This window comes from Schistocerca cancellata, chromosome 7, assembly GCF_023864275.1.
Source record: "Schistocerca cancellata isolate TAMUIC-IGC-003103 chromosome 7, iqSchCanc2.1, whole genome shotgun sequence".
NCBI lineage: Eukaryota > Metazoa > Arthropoda > Insecta > Orthoptera > Acrididae > Schistocerca > Schistocerca cancellata.
This window is the reverse complement of record NC_064632.1, coordinates 450,484,723-450,490,722: the sequence shown is the minus strand read 5'-3', so window position 1 is coordinate 450,490,722 and position 6,000 is coordinate 450,484,723. Positions and strand designations below refer to the sequence as shown.

At 41.3% G+C, this 6,000-nt stretch overlaps 1 non-coding gene across 1 annotated transcript; it reads right to left on the bottom strand.

Moving 5' to 3' along the window:
* Positions 1–318: 318 nt before the first annotated feature.
* On the bottom strand, positions 319–392 carry Trnat-ugu (transfer RNA threonine (anticodon UGU)). The gene has a single exon. It is a non-coding gene; the product is annotated as a tRNA-Thr (tRNA).
* Positions 393–6,000: the final 5,608 nt, after the last annotated feature.

Below are 6,000 nucleotides of genomic sequence, written 5' to 3'. Positions count from 1 at the left end.
TGATATGTGATACCTCAGAAAAGTATGGCAAAGATGTAGACAAGTAGCAAAACTTGGAAAACTATGTGTAACAACAGACAAGTATTTAAGAGACAAGATACAAAGAATAAAACATAGTTTTATAAAGTAATGGCTTGCGCAATATTTGTAGTTGGAACGGAACTGTGATCTTAAGAGTCTACTAAAAGGGCACTTACATCTAGTGAAACTTTTACGTTGTTGACTTGGCAATTATTAGGACTAGATTATGACTAACTGAAAACCTCAGCTGCCGACAGGTGTTGTTGATGTACCTCAATGTGGACAGCTGAAAATGTGTGCCCCGACCGGGACTCAAACCCGGGATCTTCTGCTTACATGGCAGACGCTCTATCCATCTGAGCCACCGAGGACACAGATGAATAGCGCGACTGCTGGGGCATATCCCTTGCACGCTTCCCGTGAGACTCACATTCCCAACTGTCCACAATTCTACATATGTATTGTACCTTACCTTATAGACATTTGCCCACCCACTCATTACTCGCGCATGCTTTGGCGGTTCCCGTAAGAGTTTGGGCAACATGTGCACATTCGCTACCCAACCATTGACCTTCGTCTGTGCGTCTGTACAATACATATGTAAAATTGTGGACAGTTGGGAATGTGAGTCTCACGGGAAGCGTGCAAGGGATAAGTCCCTGCAGTCGCGCTATTCATCTGTGTCCTCGGTGGCTCAGATGGATAGAGTGCCTGCCATGTAAGCAGGAGATCCCGGGTTTGAGTCCCGGTCGGGGCACACATTTTCAGCTGTTCACATCGAGGTATATCAACAACACCTGTCGGCAGCATAATTATTAGGACATCATTAGTTTTAGCTCTTTTGCAACCTTTTTGGCTTAAGTGTGTATGATCTCCTCTTAGGGTTGGACTTCCACCTTTCTAAATTTCACGGAAGTACGGCCCATTTGGGGAGGGCACGTTACATGATGCACAATCTATTTTCCTCCTCCTATGATATGTGTCAAATGCCAAATGTTGTGACACACATTCTCCCACTGTACTAATAAAGCTACCTTTGTGTGTGGCAGGACAACCCCATAAATGTGTAAATTACAAAGAACACCATCCCCCTTGTTCGCAAACACATTGTTTTCAAGAGGGAGGAGAAAATCCAGCAATACAAAACACTTGACCAACAGTAATATATCAAGATGCCTAGAAAAAGTTTGAACAACTGCAGCCAATCGATCTGGTGTCAAACTTTACAAACATTGTGTCAAAGTTTACACCTAGCTTGATGAAAAGGTCTCAAACAGAACTCATGGCCCACACCACATTTTAATACCCGTTCAACCACCCACCCACAGTAACAGTGGTAATCACCCCATCAATGCAACTGGAGAGGCCTCATCCTCCTCCAGCATCATCAGGAAAAAAGATACCTGACAAAGTGCCGCCGCCCCCCCCCCCCCCCCCAGATGAAACACACCAGCAACCTACCATCAACCAGTGGCCAACAGGGCCACAGACTGTAGATCATACAGGAGAACGGTCTTCTTCTGTCCAAAAAGTCAAGACAGGAAAAATTTCAGTGCAAAAATTGCTCTGGTCAATCTGGCACCCATTTTCCCAGACATTGAGCCTGTGAATACCGATGGAGGGCCAAACATTCAGGTGGATTGTGACTCGGCAGCAAATTAATTTGTACTCCTCTTTTCCCTTTGCTGCTTTCTTACATCTAAATCTGATGTTTCTTCAATCAAACTGTAACAGCTACTATCGCTACATGGCTGAACTCTGTCGGTTTATAGCTACTTACTTTGCAGCTGGCATGGCTCTACGTGAAACATGGTTTTCTGAAACTCTCTGCTATTAAAAATTAAGATCCCACTGTACAAATTGCATTAGCACCAAGAGGGCATCTGGAGGAATTTGCACATTCATTCGATTTGACATTTTCAATGAGCAGATGCCACTGTCCACGGCATTAGAAGCTGTTGCTCTTCATATCTACCTGTCATTTAAGGTAACAGTATACGATATCTGTCTACCCCCAGACAGATTTATACCATATCATAAGCTGATGGAACAGCTGCCTCCAACTTCCCTCCTGGTGGGTGGACAAGCCTCTGTGAGGCAGCCAAACCACATGTTGCAGGTGCCAAGTAATAGAGCAATCAATTTCAGAGCTGGAAATCTGACACTCAGCTATAGATATTAGTTGGCATCTCAAGCATCTCTCTCTGAATTCAGTGATCCATCCATGGCGACCTCTGCGACAGCAACCACTTTCCTGCTATTCACTCTTTCTCTACACATCGGCAAGTGGAACATAACCAGGCGGGTCACTTTGGAAAGCCAACTGGCAAGCCTTCATCTCCAGAACAATTTTTGAAACCAGTCAAAAGAAAGGCATCGAAAGAATAGTAAAAAATACATGCTGTGGAGGCAATGATCTCTTTCCTTCAGATTCTTCCCGAAGGACACCAGTGCCATGGTGGCCTGAAGAAAAAACTGCAGCTATCAGGGCATGGCAGGGCACTTTGACACAAGTGCCATCCGTCTACAGAACATTTAGTAGCATACTTGAGACCCTGAGCAAAGACACAGGTTTTAATAAAGAAGAGAAAGTAGGATTGTTGGAAACGGTATGTATCATCTACAAGAACCCCCAACCTACCACTGCATTTGTGGCTACATACTGTTTGCAGTATTTCCTGGCATCCTCCTCAATGGCAACATCTGTACTGATCCTGCTATTATTGTTGAATGTTCTGTGGCACACTGCCGAAGTGCGTGCACGCAATAAACATCGTCGTAATTTCGTGATTCAGAAATGCCTGGCAGAGCGAAACTCGTTATCCTTCCCTGCACATAACTTTGAATCATACAATATGCCTTGAAATCTTCACGGGATATCAGCCGAGCATCGTCGTCTTCTAGTTACAACGTTTCAATGGATTGCGTATCCATCATCTTCACCTGAAGATGATGGATACGCAATCCATTGAAACATTGCTACTAGAAGATGACGACGACGCTCGGCTGATAACCAGTGACGATTTCATAGCTGAAATTCACCGACAAAGCCTGTAATCGCATATACAATATGCCATTTACTAAATAGAAATTTCACAGCATTTTAACAAACTGGTGAGACACAGCCCCTGAAAATATTAGCAATGACAGCATAAAACACATCCTTTGGTTGTCAGTCATATTTGATGGAAGCCAGTGTGGAGTTGCTAGTCTCCCACTGCATTGGGTAACCCCCCCCCCCCCCCCCCCTCAGTTTGTGGATAGGGGAATGCTCACCAGATATAGGGCATGCCAGGGAAACACCCAGGGTGGACTGACGCTAGTGTCTGCTGCCTTGTAGTGTGATATTGGCTTATCAAAGACTAAAGAAAGAAAACTTTGATAATAATTTACATGGCCCCCTGGGTTGGGGGCTGTGCAGTGAGCCAGCTCTTCACACAAGTGAAAAAATTAGAATGCTAAAAAACCTAATAATATGCCTCGGAAAACTGGAATCTTGGGTGATGAACAAGTGAAGAAAAAAAGAAAATGACATGTGGATGCCGGAATGTGTGACATATCTCCACAAAATTGAATTTATTAGCAACAGAGATTGACAGGTTCAAAATGGATGTCGTACTCTGAGACCAAGAGGAAAGGCAAAGGAGGAGAACAACTAGGTAGTGATTTATATATTTGCAGTGGGATGTCCAAAGTGGCAAGAGGCAAAGCTGGAGTCTCCGTCATGACAAGGAAGGCATGGAAACAGTGTGTCACAAATTGAGACTTTATTAATGAATGTCTTTTTATGGCAGAAAAGACTGTTTGCGAAAAAAGTTGTAATTATTAGAGTATACATAACCACAAATGAGAAGAGACCAGGAGAAAGATACTTTCTAGACGATCCTTAGCAGGACTGTAGAAAAAATCCCATGGTGGAAGGAACTGCTTATCATGTGGAATTTGAACAGATCTGGAATGAGATAATCAGGTATGATAGTGGGAAAAGATGGAGAGACAGAATACAGTGACAATGGAGAATGATTGATTGAAATTTGTGAACAGTTTGATATGAAAATTACCATCACATTTTTTTTAAACACAAGGATATTCATAATGTACTTGCAATAGAATACTAGAGAACTTTGTTGTATAATAAATTACATTTGACAGGCAAGTAGTTTCAAGGCAGCATACATTAGATCATATAGAAGAACCCAGTGTGTATCAGACAATTATCTAGTAAAAATGAAGAGTTTTTGGCCATGGAAGAATGCAAAGAATGATACTAACAACACTAAAATGAATTGTGCTGGGAAAGCTCAGAATCTACAGTTCAGTATTGACAGCCAACAAGATGAAAGTATACAAACACTCTTTGCTGCCAGGCTGGGAAGAATGTTGCAAGAATCATTTGAAGGAAGTACAAAGGAAATATAGGAATACATAAAAACCAGTGTTATAGCAACAGAGGTGCTGGGCATATAGGGGAACGACCACAGCTGTACAGCAGAATGGTGGTTGGAGGAAACAGAGGTGGCAATTAAAGGAAAGAGGAACATTTTCAGTCAGTGGTCCAATAATAAACCGAAAGCAGCAAGAACAGTCTACAAAGAAAAGAAGAAAAATGTCAATAGCAAACTAGTGTTTGTGAGAGTGAAAGAAGTGTTGTCAGTATTAAAAGGGCTTCAACAAGAGACAAAAGCAAAGGCTGGTCTTCAACTGATAACACCAAAGGAATGGAAGAATATTTCTGGAAATTATTAAATGAGGATACAGAAGAATAACTGGAAGAAGGAATAGTGAACAGAAAGGAATAGGAAGGGAAGGAAATCCAAATTTTAGAAAGTGAGGTGAGTATGAGGTCAAGAATGGGAAAGAATGGTAAATCACCTGGATGAAGTGATATCAGTCTGGAGTTCCTAAAATATGCTGGTGACAAAAATTGTGAAATTAATAACATGATTATTCAAAACATTGTTACATGGAGATTCGGTAATCGAGGAAAAGAAGCTAGGTTATATTAATACCACATTTAAAAAAAGGATGACATAAGCTGCTTTAACTATCGAGGAATTTGTGTTATAGACACATTAATGTGAAATTTTGGGAAAGAGATTAAAAACAAGCTGGAAATTTCAAAAACCCAGGAATAACAATGAGGCTTCACAGCTGGTAGATCATGCATAGACTGAAGTCTTACATCCTTGTGTAGTGCAAGGAAAGATTATTATGACAGAATAATATTAAGTAGGAAGGAAGTTGCAGAACATATGCCATGTACAGATGTTTATTTTCGTCGGTGCAGACATTAAATGGGAGGAGGGGTGGGGGATGTGAGGAAATGGCAAGGTGTGATGATGAGTAAATGGCTTCACCTGCTGTTCATGGGGCCTTCGATGTTTTGATATCAGGGCTTTGTGGTAGCTTGACCGTCAAGGAGCAACCACACTACAAGAATGAAAACAAAAGACAAGATGGTTTTGTGACAAATAAAATATATACAGCAATCTTGGATGTTATGTTGAGCCTTTGAGGTGTATGTCATATGAAAAGCTATGTTCTGCTCTATTTCATGAGTCACTCTAATGATCAATTCACCCATTTAAGGAAATATATGTTTGTAAAAGGAAAGCAATGGACGTGGTTTTTCGTGATATGAATAGAAGTTATCTTCTTTTGCTTCAGTAACAGCTGCAGAACATGAAGTAGTCAAGCGTTTCCTTGTCTGCACACTGGATTTCAGAGACACTGATTTAGGAGCTCTACTCCAAGAGAATCAACTACTGCTATGCCAACTAGGTTAAAAAATAATGTTAACACATCAGATAGTGCATCGGGTGAAAAATCTCATGAAATGTGCTCTCAGCTTCAACTACAGGAAGTGAGCCAGCAGCTACATGAAACCTTACAACAGATCTTAGAGAAACATAGGGAGAAATCAAAAAACATAGGATTAATTTTCATAGATTTAGAAAAAGCATATGATACTGTCCTGAG